The sequence below is a fragment of the Leucoraja erinacea genome, chromosome 30 (assembly GCF_028641065.1).
Source record: "Leucoraja erinacea ecotype New England chromosome 30, Leri_hhj_1, whole genome shotgun sequence".
Lineage (NCBI taxonomy): Eukaryota > Metazoa > Chordata > Chondrichthyes > Rajiformes > Rajidae > Leucoraja > Leucoraja erinaceus.
In genome coordinates this window covers 16,248,992-16,264,603 of record NC_073406.1, presented here as the reverse complement: position 1 = coordinate 16,264,603, position 15,612 = coordinate 16,248,992, and the positions used below count along the sequence as shown (strand labels likewise).

The 15,612-nt window shown below is 49.6% G+C and overlaps 1 protein-coding gene across 6 annotated transcripts in view; it reads left to right on the top strand.

The window, feature by feature from the left end:
- Positions 1–15,612, top strand: part of LOC129711697 (polyhomeotic-like protein 2) — a 146,240-nt gene that overhangs the window by 34,204 nt on the left and 96,424 nt on the right. Inside the window, exon 1 of one of the 6 annotated variants that reach the window (XM_055659560.1) lies at positions 8,193–8,306. The exons of the other annotated variants lie outside the window; for them this stretch is intronic. The gene's annotated coding sequence lies outside the window, so the exon portion shown is untranslated. Of the gene's footprint in view, positions 1–8,192; positions 8,307–15,612 lie in introns of those variants that run through there. 6 annotated transcript variants of the gene reach the window in all.

Genomic DNA, 15,612 nt, shown 5'->3' with positions numbered 1-15,612 from the left:
TCTATTTGGCTGTTATTAGCGGGACGTTTTTACTGTTTACTTTTTGCCGTTGGACTGTTGTTCTGAACCACGTCTCCATTGATTAATTTTGCATAATCCGATCTCAAGGAGTTGTCAGTTTACGTGCCGGCGGCAAACTGCAGGAATTGGAGCCTCATCTGTCAGTTACCCTGTCGACAGGAAGGGAAGGGGTTGGCTAAAGTAGTTGTGACTACCACCCATGTCCTGAAACGAGGGGGAGTGACTTCAGGAACAGCGTGTAGGAACAAAGACCTGGTCAGGAGCCCCTGGGTGCTGGGAAGGGAGCTGAGCACACTGCTGCCTCGGTGAATGGGGCTTCACAGGGATGCCAGCACTGGGAGTAAGTGGCAGGGCTTGTAATCCCATCCAACACTTGTTGTCTCCAGATGTCCGGAGCAACTTGGAGGTTCCCTGAAAGGACACAAAGCGCTGGAGTAACTCAGCGGGTCAGGCAGCGTCTATGGAGAAGGTGGATGTGTTGCGTTTCAAGTTGGGACCCGTCTTTGGCTCCCTGTCTTTAGTTTCCCAAAGGCAATGTGACTGTCGGTGGTCCAGCGCTGACATTTGTGGTGAAGTGAGTTTGTAGTTAACTGTTAGGATCCAGGTAAACACAAGCTGGGGGACCTGAAACAGACCCGACAATTAATGGAGGTGTCATTGGCACACAACTGGCCGGTCTTCGGTCAAGCCGACACTGACCTTCCTGCTACCGAGGGAGATGTAGCTGTTCCATGCCTCTGAAGCAGGTTGGGTCATTGGAGACTATCTTTCATTGGACTTTGCTGGACTTTATCTTGCACTAAATGTTATTCCCTCTTGTCGTGTATCTGAACACTGGATGGCTCCAATGTTATCATGTATTGCCTTTCCGCAGACTGGTTAGCACGCAACAAAAGCTTTTCACTGTACCTTGGTACAACGTGACAATAAACTTAAACCTTTGACCCAGCGACTGCTCCTTGTAGCCACCAGAACCTCCCTGGCACTGCCCATTGTGCCAACCCCCACACCGGTCGTGCCGTGCCACGATCGGCTTGCTGCTGCTGCACGACGTGATGATACTGCCACCACCGTGACACTCCTGGTATTGGTTTAGTATTGTCAGGTGTAGCGAGAAGCAGTGGATAAACTGATGTGTGCTTTGCCATCAAATCGTACTATTCCTGAGTACAAGTGCAATGGGTAGTGTATAAAGAAAAATACCAGAATGTAGAATATAGTATTACAGCAGTATAGTCTTATTCCTACTTTTGACAGTAAGCCAGGTGGGAAATGAGCTTAGTTTACTTAACGCTTAAAGATACTGCAAGGAAACAGGCCCTTCAGCCCGCCAAATCCATGCTGGCCATCAATCACCAGTACAAGAAAGTTGAGTTAAAGAGTTTTTTTGTCTATCTGTATGTCCCTAAATAGAACAGAAATTCTTACTATGCGTGTATATATAACAATAATGGTGTACTTTGGAGCCTGTTTGTAATGTTTGATAGTCTGATAGTTGAAGGGAAGAAGCTCTCCTGATCACAGTTTTCGGGATCCTGTACTTTTTTCCCGATGGCAGAAATAAAATGAAGTGTGTGGCCAGGGTAGTGCGGGTCTCTGACGATGCTGGCTGCGTTTTTTGAGACAGTGACTCCTGCAGACCCCATCGATGGTGGGGAGGTCAGTGCCCCACTTTCTCATCCATCCCTTATGCAACGGGCAATTTATAGAGGTCGATTAACCTACATACCCGTGTTTCTCTGGGATGTGGGGTGAAACCGGAGCACCCGTGCGGTCACAGGGAGAACTTGCAAACTCCACAGAGGCAGCATTTGAGGTCAGGATCAAACCCCGAGGGCAGCCTGTCAACCCATCAGGCCGGGACGTGGGAGAAACATCATACTCCATCATTTGACCCAACTTACTCACACCGACCAACATGCCTCATCCACACCAGTCCCACCTGCCTGCGTTTGGCCCATATCCTTCCAAACCTGTCCTATCTATGCATCTGTCCAAATCTTTCTCTTTTTTTTTCTGATAGTACCTGCCTCAAATACCTCCCTCCGGCAGCTTGTACATTACACCCACAAGCCTTTGTGGGGGAAAATGAAATTGCCCCTCAGGTTCCTATTAAATCTTTCTCCCCTCACCTTAAACCTGTGTCCTCTGGTTCTTGATCCCGCTACTCTGGGTAAAAGACTCGGCGCATTTACCCGATCGATTCCTCTCATGATAATTATACACCTATACTTATACACCCTTGAATCTTTAGACTTTAGTGATACAGAAAGGAAACAGGCCATTCGGCCCAGCGAGTCTGTGCAGACCAGCGATCCTCATGATCGTATACACAGAGATGACAACAACGCAAATATCTTCACTGAATAGCCGTTGTCATGGTGACAGTCGCTGACTAGAATTGCTCCCATGACTTCACTGACCACAGGCTCATTGTGGCCGCTGTCAGCATCCAAGATTATCCCTACTAAGTGCTGTGTATCTGTGGTCTGGGCCCGTGTTTGTAAGGGGACGTATCTCCCGTGCTTGTAAGTCCTGTTCTCGGTGCCAGCGCAACATCTGCACCCGGGGCAAGTCTATTGATGCGAGCCACATCCATTGTGCGGGCTGTGAGTGTCGTCTGGGGAGAGGTGGCTGTTCACAGCTGGGCTGCACTGTGCATCCCCGTGACTAAAGCATTCCCGCCGACAAAGATTCTTCAGTGACCTTCCCAACAAACTTGTGCACAAAGGGACTAGCGGCCTGGGGTCTGATGCCCGTTCGCTGCCGTTTCCCAGGGCGACTCTGCCAGCGCGCTGGAAACCTGGCGTGGTTTTACATTAGGAATCACATTAACACTGTCAAAGGGGCCGGCGTGAGTGAGCGCTGCTGTTACTGGGCCAGATGACGGGGCGTCACTTGTCTCTCCTGTCTGTGGCGGTGGGATTTCAGTCGTCCCTGCGGAGACGTCAGACGTTCGGCCTGGCCGGCTGGCACGCGTCACGCTGGACATTCAGGGCACTGCCAAGCCTCACGATGGGCGGCATGGTGGTGCAGCGGTAGAGTTGCTGTCTCACGGCGCCAGAGACCTGGGTTTCGATGTGCTGGTCTGTACGGAATTTGGACATTCTCCCCGTGACCTGCGTGGGTTTTCTCCAGGTGCTCCGGTTTCCTCCCACACTCCAAAGACGTGCAGGTTTGTGGGTTAATTGGCTTCTGCAAATTTTTATTTGTCCCTAGTGTGTCGGATAGTGCTAGTGTACAAGGTGATCGCTGGTCAGCGTGGGCCTAAGAGCCCTATTTGCACTCTGTATCTCTAAAGTAACTGAGTTGTAGCCATTCACGGTTGGCTTTCACAAAGTCGCATATAAGACCCACACCACTCTGGCCATGCTCTCTACATGCTGCTACCTTCAGGAAGAAGAGACCAGACAGGAGTTCGCGAACCATGACCTCCAGGTTCAAGAACAGTTTCTTCCCAGTAACCATCAGGCTCTTGAACACTGCACAGCACTGACCACTACCTCGGCAACTGTGATGTACTAAGGACTTGATGTTGGTTGCACGTAGATAATATGGTCTGGTTACTGAATATTAGTTTAGGTTTAGAGATATGGTGTGGAAGCAGGCCCTTCGGTCCACCGAGTCCATGCTGCCCACCATCGCCCATAGGCTAGTTCTATTCTACACTCTGGACAATTTACAGAAGCCAAGTAACCTGCAAGCCTGCACGTCTTTTGGAGTGTGGGGGCAAACCTGAGCACCCGGAGAAAACCCTTGGGGATACAGAGTGAACATGCAAACTCCATGCAGACAGTACCCATAGTCAGGATCGAACTCTAGTATCTGACACTGTATGGCAGCAACTCTGCCCCTGTGCTACCCGATTTACTGATTATACATTTATTGTATTATTGACTAGTATATATTTATCTTGGTATTAATGCTTTGATGGGGATGTTAAAATGTAGCCAGTAAGTTTAGAGATACAGCACGGAAACAGGCTCTTCGGCCCACTGAGTCCGTGCCGACCAACGAGCCCCGCACACTGCACTGCCCTACACACACCAGGAACAATTTACAATGTTACCAACTTCTGCATGGTGGCGCAGCAATAGAGTTGCTGCCTTACAGCGCCAGACACCTGAGTTCCATCCTTACTGCGAGTGCTGTCTGTGCGGAGTTTGTACGTTCTCCCCGTGACCTGCATGGGTTTTCTCCCAGATCTTTGGTTTCCTCCCACACTCCAAAGATATTCAGGTTTGTAGGTTAATTGGTCTGGGATAAATGTAAATTGTCCGCGTGTGTGTAGGATAGTGTTAATGTACAGGGATCGCTGGTCGGTGCTGAAGGGCCTATTTCCGCACTGTATCGATAAAACTAAATCTAAATTAGCCTACAAACCTGTATGTCTTTGGAGTGTGGGAAGAAATCAGAGCACCTAGAGAGAACCCACATAGATCACGTGGAGAACTCCGTACAGACAGCACCCGTATTTCTCTCGGATCTCTGTACTTCCCCAATTCCAACCTCCTGATCACCCACGAATAGTTAGTTTATTCTTTTTAAGTTAGTTTAGTTTGTTCTCACATGTACCGAGGTTCAGTGAGAAGCTTTTGTTGCATGCTAACCAGTGAGCGGAGGGACTATATACAGTATTACAATTATACCGAATACCAATTAACCCAGAAATTTGGACACCGCTCATCTTGAGGAAATGCGATTCCTCCTAATGGATAAATCAGACCAATTCATAACGAGTTGGTCTCCATTCGTCGTTTTTTTGGAATCATATGGTGCAACACAATTGTAAAAAATAACTGTTTCAGGACTGGACGAGGGTTGGTCAAGACTATAAATAATGATCTCCTTTTCTTTTCACTATTTTCTCTCTCAACTTTCTTCATTTACTCGTTTTCTTTCTTCACACACTATATATTTCACATTTTTCTATCCTTTACTATCTAACCTCTTTTTCTTATTCTCATCTTTTTTCAATGTAACAAAAAAAAAAGAAGTTGTACATAAAATGTATTATGAAAATATATATTAGGCACTTTGGTGCCATATGACTGTGCTTACTTCTAATAAAATAAAATATAAAAAAAAAAAAAACCCAGAAACCCGTACATCTTTGGAGTGTGGGAGGAAACCGGAGCACCAGGAGAAAACCCACGAGGATTATGGACAAACTCCGTACAGACAGCACCCGTTGTTAGGTTCGAACCCGGGTCCCTGGCGCTGTAAGGCCATGACTCTGCCGCTGAGCCGTATCTGTACACTGTGGATGGCACATAGTCTTTCCGCTAACAGGATAGTACGCAACAAAAGCTTTTTGCTGTACCTCGGTGCATGTGATGATCAGCTGAATTAAACTAGACCGAAAGGGCTGGAACTCAACTGTCCACTTGATGAATGTCCAGATCCTGACCCAACCACCCCTTCCCCTTCATTAGCGCCACGAGGCTTGAATGCCACACCAGGTCAGACTTGAAAGGGCAGCGACAGACCTGCCCAAGACCTTCAATCTCTTCTGTAGCTGTGTGTTGATGTTATGTTTGATCTCAGCAGCACGCGCAGCTGTAACGAGACCCTATAATCATCGGTCCCACTGAAGGTTGGTGCGAGAGGCAGGAACTTTGTAGCAAGATCAGTTTACTGAACGTAATTGGCTTATCTTTAATAATGATGTTGGTCACTGTGGGATTGGGTTACAGTGCATAGTGTGATCGCCCCCTCCTTCTCCACCACCCCACATCTATCTCTCTTGGAGTCAGTCAAACTTTGGTTCTGCCCTGATCTAGTGACGGCTGGCCCAGGAGAGCTGTCCGCCTCAACACTGCTCCCCCCTGACCCATGTTGCCCAGCACAGTGCAGTGGGCTGCAGAGGGAGTGGGAACCAAGGTGGACCCTCCACGCCTTCGCCACAGCTTGGTGTCAGCAAATCCCTCTTCCGCCTTCTCCCCGTGACCCACACGGTCACGGGGAGAACATGCAAACTCCATACAGACAGCACCCGTAGTTGGGATCGAACCCAGGTCTCTGGCGCTGTACGGCGGCAACTCAACTGCTGCGCCACTATGCTCCCCGATTTGGAGGGATATGGATTAAATGTGACACCCAGAATGTCAAGTAGGTCAGCATGGATGAGGTGGGCCAAAGGGCCTGTTTCTGTGTCCTACAGCTGACTCTGACTCTCACTCGAAGGAAGGGTCCTGATTGTGTTCACCGTACATTTCTGAATAAAGTATGTCTTTAGATTAAAGGTTGGGAAAACATTGTGGTGGCACAGCTGGTAGAGTCGCTGCCTCACAGCACCAGAGACTTGGGTTCGATCCTCACCTCGGGTGCTCTCTGTGTGGAGTTTGCACGTTCTCCTTGTGACTGCACGGGGTTCCTCTGGGTGCTCCAGTTTCCTCTCGCATCCCAAAGACGTGCAGGTTTGAAGGTCAATTGGCCACTATAAATAGTCAGTCCCTAGTTTGTAGGAAGTGAATGAGAATGGGGGATAACATGGAACTATTGTAAACTGGTGATCAATGGGCATCTTGGGCTCGGTGGGCCGAATGGCCTGTTGCCATACAGTTTTTTTTCAAATATTAAAACTAAAATATAGTCTGAGGGAGGGTCTCAACTCGAAACAGCACCTATTCCTTTTCTCCAGAGATGCTGCCTGACCCACTGAGTTACTCCAGCATTTTGTGTCTATCTTGGGTGTAAACCAGCATCTGCAGTTCCTTCCTACACTGGATTCATCCCTGGATCATTTGCACCCTTGAGGTGAACTGGAACCCTTTCAGTCCCAATTGACAAAATTACCATTTCTGCTGGAAATGTATTCAGTTTATTAATTTCTTGTGCCTAAACTGGGAAATGGAGTGTGAATACCATTTTTTTTAACCTGCAATCGGCAACTGATTGTATTTGAGCTAAATCTGTTTTTGATTTTAAAAAGAAGGCAGCAACACATGAGGCAATCTGTTTTGTTCCGTTTTTCTGCTGCGTTCATCACCCATGGAGCAGTCTTCCACAGCCCTCTCTCTCTCTCCCCCCCCCCCCCCCCCCCCTTCCCTTCCCTTCCCCTCCTCCCTCCCCCTCCCATTTTTTTTTTTGTTTTAAACACTGCATTAACCCCCAACGTTGCTCTCTGGCTGAAAGCAGCTGGAAAATTGATAATTTCACTTTAATGAAGGTTGTGGCGAAACGCGAGACTCGCTGTTTATATGGCTTTGGTAATAATGGGATTGACTTGATGTTCTTTTTTTGCATAATACAGTTTTTTGTGTGTGAGCGAGAGACAGTATGTGTGTGAGTGTGTGTGTGTTTGGAGGGTGTGTGTTTGAAGGGGGTGTGTTTTCTCGTCTAGGTGCTTTCTCTCTTACAAGAGAGGTGGTGGGGGGCGGGGAGGAGGGTGTGAAGCAAGACACTGGCTGACCAGGTGAGTGTACCTCGGTGCTTGGATTGTCCAAGTGGCCCGATTGCTGTACATTTATGAGTCTTTGTGTTCCTGGGTTTGGGGGGTAGCGGGGGGAGTAAAAGGCGAGGATGCGATGCAATTATGTCTGATTAGCATGTTCCCGATCGCTGTGAAATAATTGATGGTCTGTCGGGTGGTGTTTGCGAGGATGGCCGCAGGAGCTCGTTGTAAGTGCGCTGGGTTTTTTTTTTGTGGAGAGAGGAGGGGGGGGGGGGGGGGGGGGGGGGTTAGGAAATAACTGCAGATGCTGGTTTGCATCAAAGATGGACACAAATTGCTGGAGTAACGCAGCGGGGCAGGCAGCATCTCTGCAGAGGATCGAATGGGTGACGTTTCGGGTCGAGACCCTTCTCCGGACTCTCTCGGCTCTCAGGGTCGGGGCTAACGGAATCAAGGGATCTGGATGATCGGGCATGATCATATTGAATGGCGGTGCTGCCTCGAAGGGCCGAATGGCCTACTCCTGCACCTAATTTCTGTGTTTCAGACTCTTTTCTGCAAGAAGGGGGCGGGCTGTGGCTTTTGGCCGAGTCGTTCTCGCCAACCAAAGGGTTAATGAAAGAGACGATGGGGCTTATGTGTGAATGGATGACCAAGGGCTAGGTCGCAGACGGCTTGTCCTTTCCACAACCCCCTCTCCTCCCCTCTCCTTCCCTCTCCTTCCCTCTCCCCCTCTCGTGCCTCCTGCACGGTTTGTTGAGGGTTTCATTGAGCGCAGCGCGGGCCACACTGTGTGTGTGAGCTGACCGCAGCCGCCAGGGCGATGCCAGCGGCCACTTGCTCCGGGACGGGGAGGCGCGGCGGCTCCTCGCTGCAGCCCCGGGACACGGTGAGTTTTGGGGAGGGGGGGGGGGGGCGAGCGAAAGCAGATGTGAAGATGTGGAATAGACAGAGGCTGCACCTTCAACTTCAGTGGAGGTTACAAGGCGAGACAGACACAAATTGCTGGAGTAACTCAGCGGGACAGGCAGCATCTCTGGAGACAAGGAATGGGCGACATTTCGGGTCGAGACCCTTCTTCAGACATGGGAGAGGGGAGACTGCCTGTCTACCCCGGTCTGTACTGAGCCTCTCTCTCACCTGTCGGTGTCGCTGGTGTGGGACTTGTCCGAGGCGAGTGCAGGTGAGCTCCATGCCGGGGCAGTCTGCGCTCTCTCTCTCTCTCTCTCTGCCTCTCCACTCAGCTTGGCTGGGGAAGGCGACCAGGGAGACGGGGCCTTTTTAAAAGGGAGAAAAAGAGAGCAAGTGAAGGCACAAAGCGCTGGTGTAGCTCGGGCAACGTCTCCGGAGAACGTCGATGTGTTTAGAAACCTCCGTGTCATAACTTACACTCATTTAAGATGGACACAAAACGCTGGAGTATCAAAGCGGGACAGGCAGCATCCCCGGAGAGAAAGAATGGGCTACGTTTCTGGTCGAGACCCTTCTATTGACGAGAAACGTCACCCATTCTTTCTCTTCCGAGATGCTGCCTGTCCCGGTGAGTTTCTCCAGCATTCTGTGCCTATCTTTGAAGGAAATACCAAGTGGCTTGATTAGTCGACAGTCGAATATCACCATGGTGTTATGTCTGTCATCCGCAGTGTTGAGTTTCTGCTGCCCTGGCCTCTGGATCACCTAGTCATCTCCAGAGCCCCACAGCACCTTGTCCAGTTGTGCACGGAGCCAGATGTTGCACCATCTATAAAAATTGCAAGATAGACACAAGAAGCTGGAGTAACTCAGCGGGACAGGCAGCATCTCTGGAGAATAGGAATGGGTCCTTCTCCTCCTCCTTCTCTCCAGAGATGCTGCCTGTCTCGCTGAGTTACTCCAGCTTTTTGTCTCCATCTTTGGTTTAAACCAGCATCTGCTGTTCCTTCTTACACATAGAAATTGGGAAGTCATGCTACAGATGTACAAGGCATTGGTGAGGCCACATTTACAGTAGTGTTCGGTTTTGGTTGCCCTGTTATAGGAAAGATGTTGTCAGGCTGGAAAGGGTGCGGAGAAGGTTTACGAGGATGTTGCCGGGACTCGAGGGCCTGAGCTGAAGGGTGGGACTATTCCTTGCAGCGCAGGAGGATGAAGGGTGATTTTATAGAGGTTGTTTCAGATCATGAGAAGAATACATCCGGTAAATGTACAGTCAATTGCCCAGAGTTTGGAAATTGAGAACAAGAGCACATAGGTTCAAAGTGAGACTTAATAGGAACCTGAGGGGTAACCTTTTTACACAATGGGTGATGGGTGTATGGAACAAGCTGTCGGATGAGGTAGTTGAGACTGGCATTAAATGTCATACAGCAAAACACTTAAGGGATATTTTGACAGGTACCTGGATAAGATAGGTTGATAGGGTTATGGGCCAAGAGTGGGCAGGTAGGACTACTGTAGGTGAGGCATGTTGGTCGGCATGGGCAAGTTGGGCCGAAGGGCCTGTTTCTATGTTGTAAGACTCTGGGACTCTATAACCCATGTGGGATTCATCCCTGAGGGGGGAATAACGTTCCCTGTATCTTTACGGAGTGAGATGGCGTTGGGTGAAGTGTGGAAACCAGGATGCTTGCTGTCCACATGTTAAAGTTTCAAACCGGGCTGTGCTGATCTTTAGTAAAGATGTGAGTGAGGTTAGCAGCAAAGCACTCACTGCCTGCTGGAAATCAGCCTGGTCTCGTCCCATGTGAGTGGCAATCTCTGTTTGATACTGGGCGTTATTTGAGTGGACGATCCTTGACCTCTGCCCTTTAGTGTGCGCCAGGGGGTGCGGTGGCAATTACACGACTCGCACCTGACCCTCGGGGTACAGACTGGGAGTCATGCCACTGGTAACAGGATAGCTGGTGTGAATCCTTCTGTGATGCCTCTCCTGGTCAAATGGCCCACTAACAACACCGGGGAGGAAACACTTCCCAATTCCCATGTTGTGTTGGGATTTCCCCGTTTTCCACAGTTATCTCACTGTGATCTGACCTATTGCTGTGTTCAGGGGGAACCACAGGCTGTCTGGGTGGGGAAAGAGAATGTGCCAAGGGTCAGAGCCGAGCACCAATGTGTGGTGCAGTAATTGTACATCTGTGGGTGCTGAGCTGGTTTCGGGTGAGAGATGGTTAGTCGGGGAATGGCCCGGGAGGAACATGGAGCAGCTTAATTACAGCGCCAGCGACCCGGGTTCGATCCTGACTGCGGCTGCTGTCTCTATGGAATTTGTACGTTCTCCCAGTGACCACGTGGGCTTACTCCAGTTTCCCTCCACATCACAAAGTCGTGCAGGTTTGCAGGTTCATTGGCTGCTGTAGATTGGTGCTCGTGTGTAAGATGATTGCATGGACTAGGTGGGCCGAAGGGCCTGTTTCCACGCTGTACTTTTAAACTAAAGCTGGTTTCCCAGTTACTAATCATGTTAACTCCACTTCCCGTTTCCCACACTGACCTTTCTGTCCTGGGTCTCCTCCATTTCCAGAGTGAGGCCACATGCAAATTGGAGGCACTCGCCTAGTATGCTTACAACCCAACGGTATTAACATTGAATTCTCTAATTTTTGGTAGCTTACTAACACCCCCCCCACCCCCCCCCCCCCCCCCCCCCCCCCCCCCTTTTTCTCCCCCTCTCTTCCTCCCCTTCCCCACATCTTCCACTACGCTAGTTGCAGCTTGCAGTGCTGTAATCCCGCTGTAGAGATTCCTGCATTGGAGTCACAACTGCCCTTCCTTGACTGTCAAGAACCTTGGGACTTCCTGAAGTAGAGGCACAATAGAAATGCATGGCTGCCCTGCAATGCACGCCACACGTTGCTGTCAAGACGGTGACACAAGCCCTGATTTAAAAAGCAAGACATTTGTTAATTGGGCTTTATGTAAAGGTAGACTCGGAGTGCTGGAGTAACTCAGTGGGTCAGGCAGCATCTCTGGAGGAAAAAAAAGTATAGGTGACGTTTTGGGTTGGGACCCTTCTTCAGGCTCGAAGGAGTGTGCAGAGCAAAGCATTCTCGGCAACAGTCAGAACTTGCAAAACCCGCAGCTTGCTCAGTGCAACCCACGTCAAAGGTCGAGAGTGTTTAGCTCTCACATGGGCCAACACGGGTGGAGCAGCGGTGGAGTTGCTGGCTTACAGCGCTTGCAGTGCCAGAGACCCCGGTTCGATCCCAACTACAGGTGCTGTCTGTACAGAGTTTGTACGTTCTCCCCGTGACCTGTCTGGGTTTTCTCCGAGATCTTCGGTTTCATCCCACACTCCAAAGACGTACAGGTTTGTAGATTAATTGGCTTTGTATAAGCGTGAAGTGTCACTAGTGTGTGTTAATGTGCGGGGATTGTTGGTCGGTGCGGACTCAGTGGGCCTGAGTGGGCTGAGACGCAACTCAGAGATAAAGTGGTGGGTTTAAAGAAATGCTCGTGAGTGTGAATTTGCACAGCGCCTATTACTTGCGTCGGGGAGTGCCTGTACAATAAAAATAAATGAATAAAATTATGTAGCCATGATAGTGAAAAATCAGGGTCTGTAGTGCAGCCAACGAAAGTCCATAGAAAATCATAATTGCTGAAGTTAGTGTTGTGCATTGTTCAAGAGCCTGATAGTCGTTGGGAAGAAGCTGTCTTGAACTTGGTGGTGACAGTTCTCAGGTTCCTGTACTTTATTACTGACGGTAGTAGCAAGATGGGAGCGTGGCCAGGGCTGTATGGTTCTATGACATTGGCTGCCTATTTGAGGTGTTGACTCCTGTAGATCTCTCCCATTCGCTTTCACCTGCTGTGAATTTTGAACCAGCCTGTGGAAGGTTTTCAGCTTGATCTGCCGCGGTTTCACGCCATGACCTTGGGCGCAGGTTCTCCAGTGGGTGTGGAGGACATCTGCCAGTGGCAACTGTTTGAAGGTGCCCGCTGTGAGCCATCTGCATGGAGCACATTAGTGGCAGGGAGTTGGAGCCAATGCCAAAGCCACAAGCTGCCTTGACACGCCATACACACAATGTTGCGTTGCCTGGTGGAAAAGCAAGCAGATCCTATCGCAACTGATTCAACTGAACACAATCCTGTATTCCTGGGAATTTCATGTAATTGGTTTAACCCTCGGTGTTTAAAAAGTGAAGATCGACAATGAGATTTGTGAAGTATTGCTCTCATGGGTGGGCAAGATGGTGACAAATGAAGTATGTCTATGTTCAGTCTGCTGTGGCCTACGTTTCGCAGTTGCCAAACACTTTAACTCCCCTACTCATTCCCACACTGACCTTTCTGTCTTGGGCCTCTTCCACTGTCAGAGAGAGGCCACGCGCACTCAGATTGGAGGAACAGCACCCAATATTTCACTTGGGCAGCTTACAACCCAGCAGTATGAAAATTGATTTATCTAATTTCAAGTAACCCTTGCATTCCCTCTCTCTCGCCACCCCTTCCCCATCCTAGTCATCTTGCTAGTTTCACTATTTGTATCCCTTCGATACCACCTCTACCTACAATGGACCATTATGGGCTCCACCATCTCCGAGTCCATCGATGCTGGCTCTGAATTATTCTGTACCTTTTCATACCTCTAATTTCCCTCTCCCCTGACTGCCAGTCTGAAGAAGGGTCTTGACGCAAAGTGTCACCTGTTCCTTTACTCCAGGGATGCTGCCTGACCCGCTGAGCTACTCCTGTATTTTGTGTCTATCTTCAATGTAAACCTGCACTTACACAGTTAATTCTTACGCAAATGAAGTTCAGTTCTTAGTTCAGTCCTGGCAGAGTCTGTAATGGACTGCAGAGGAAGAGCCCTGTAACGTACCAGGTGCAGGCTGGCAAATGCAACACTCAAGCAGGGAATCTATCTGTCATTGAGGGATGGCCCCTCGCAACCCGAGAGGGAGATGGAGGGCACGTACTTGACTCGCAGTAGAGTGAAGGCTGGAGGTGGGGACATCCACGAGGGTGCGGGGGGGGGGGGGGGAGGGGTACCCTTTAACCAGTGGTCCTTCCCCAGCCTGCTGCCATCAGGCGTTACCTACAGGCGCCGCTGGATGTGAACATTGGCTCTTCTCAGACGAGGTGTCGGATCACACATCGTCGCTTAGGCGAACAGAGGTCCTTTTGTGGTGTCGGTCAGTGCAATTAACTCGATTTGACTGCATAGTGTGTGACAGCTCAAATAACCAGCTCTCTGCCTCCGCAGAGGTGGTCAATGTAAATGCCCCTGTTGTTTCGAGCAGGCGACGTCTTTCTCCCCCCACCCCTCCCTAATTGATGTTTTCATGGCCCCCTGTTGCCTTTACACTGCCTTAACCCTGCAACTGCGCAGAGGAGTGAAGGCTAGCATCGGTGAGCGAGGGAACGAGGGAGGTTGAATTGTTTTGATGTGTGGTTAATGACAGCTGCAGAGGAAGAGGCCCAGGTTACACTGCTGCTCCTTTGGAGTTGGGGCTGCAGAGAAGGCAGTGAGCTTAATTAGCCATCGCCTGGCAACGGAATTGTCACTGGACACTGCACAGCTGGCTGTCGGTGTGAGGGGACCCGGCTCCTGTATCGGCCCCTGGACCAGTGAGCGGGCGTAGGGGAGAGGTACGTACATGCCACAGAGCTGTGCAGCAGAGAAACAGGCCCTTCGGCCCATTGCCTGCCGACGATCATACCCATCTGCATTAATTCCATATCGCTCCACACCCTAGCTTTAGTTCAGGTTAGAAATACAGCGCGGAAACAGGCCCTTCAGCCCACTGAGTCTGTGCCGACCAGCGATCACCCCATACACAAACTATCCTGCACACAAGGGACAATTTTCACCAGGCCAATTAACCTACAAACCAGCACGTCTTTAGAGTATGGGAGGAAATCCAGAGAAAACCCATGCAGGTCATGGGGAGAACGTCCAAACTCCGAATAGACAGCACCCGTAGTCAGGATTGAACCGGCTCTGTAAGGCAGTGACTCTACCACCGTGCTGCCCCTTAAATGTTTAGCAGGATGAGGAGGGATCTTGTTGAAGCCTATTGAATAATGAATGTCCGAATAGTGGATTGCAGAGGATGTTTCCAATAGTGGGAGAGTCTAGGACAGAGGGCACTGCCTCAGAATTAAATGATGCATCATTAGAATGGGGATGAGGAGAAATTTCTTTAGTCAGTAGATGGCGAATCTGTGGAATTCATTTGTTCCACCCCGACCTGTCTTTATCATTGGTCAACCCCACTCTCCCCAGCAATCAGTCTGAAGAAGAGACCCGACCCAAAATGTCACCTGTCCATTCCCCATTCCTTCCACAGATGTTGCCTGACCCGCTGAGTTCCTCCGGCACTTTGTGCTTTCCTCAAAATTCCAGCATCTGCAGTTCCTTCTGTCAACAGATCTGGCTTTTGGAGTCCACCTACCTCTTCCTCCACAGATGCTGCCTGGCCTGCTGAACTTTTCCAGCATTCCCTTTTTTAAATTTCCAATTCCAAAGTTTATTGGAATAACATTATTAGAGACTAACAACGTTATTCGAAACTAGAGGCTGTTTATTAGAATAACATCATGGTCTCCCTGACTGGCCTCTTGTGGGGGGAAAAAAAAGACAAAATCATCCATGGTTCAGGCAGCATTTCTGGATAACATTGATTTGGCACGTGACCCTTATGCCTGACCCACTGAGTTACTCCAGCTCTTTGCGTCTTTTTTTTGTAAACCAGCATCTGCAGTTCATTGTGTGTCTCTCCATTGTAGATGTGCATAGTCTATCGGGACAGATCACAGAGAAGGAAAGACTTGTATTTCTGCAGCAACACTCTGGACATTAAACTGTGCAACACTCTTAACTGCCAGTAAGAGACATTTTTTGAAGTATGGTCATTGCACTGGAGAGATGTGCCAGCCACTTAGTGCAGCGCCAGAGACCCAGATTCAATCCTGACTGCGGGTGCTATCTGAGTGGAGTTTGCATGTTCTCAATGTGACCACGTGGGTTTTCTCCAGTTGCTCTGGTTTCCTCCCACACTCCAAAGAGGTACAGGTTTGTGGGTTAATTGGCTTCTGTACATTGTAAAATAATTGTCCCTAGTGTGTAGGATAGTGCTAGTGTACGGGATGATCACTGGCTGGCGAGGACCTAGTGAGCCGAAGGATGTGTTTCCACACTGTGTCTCTAAAGTATATGGGTCAAGCTGTGAATGGTGGGTGTGTGGAATGAGCTCCAGAGGAAGTAG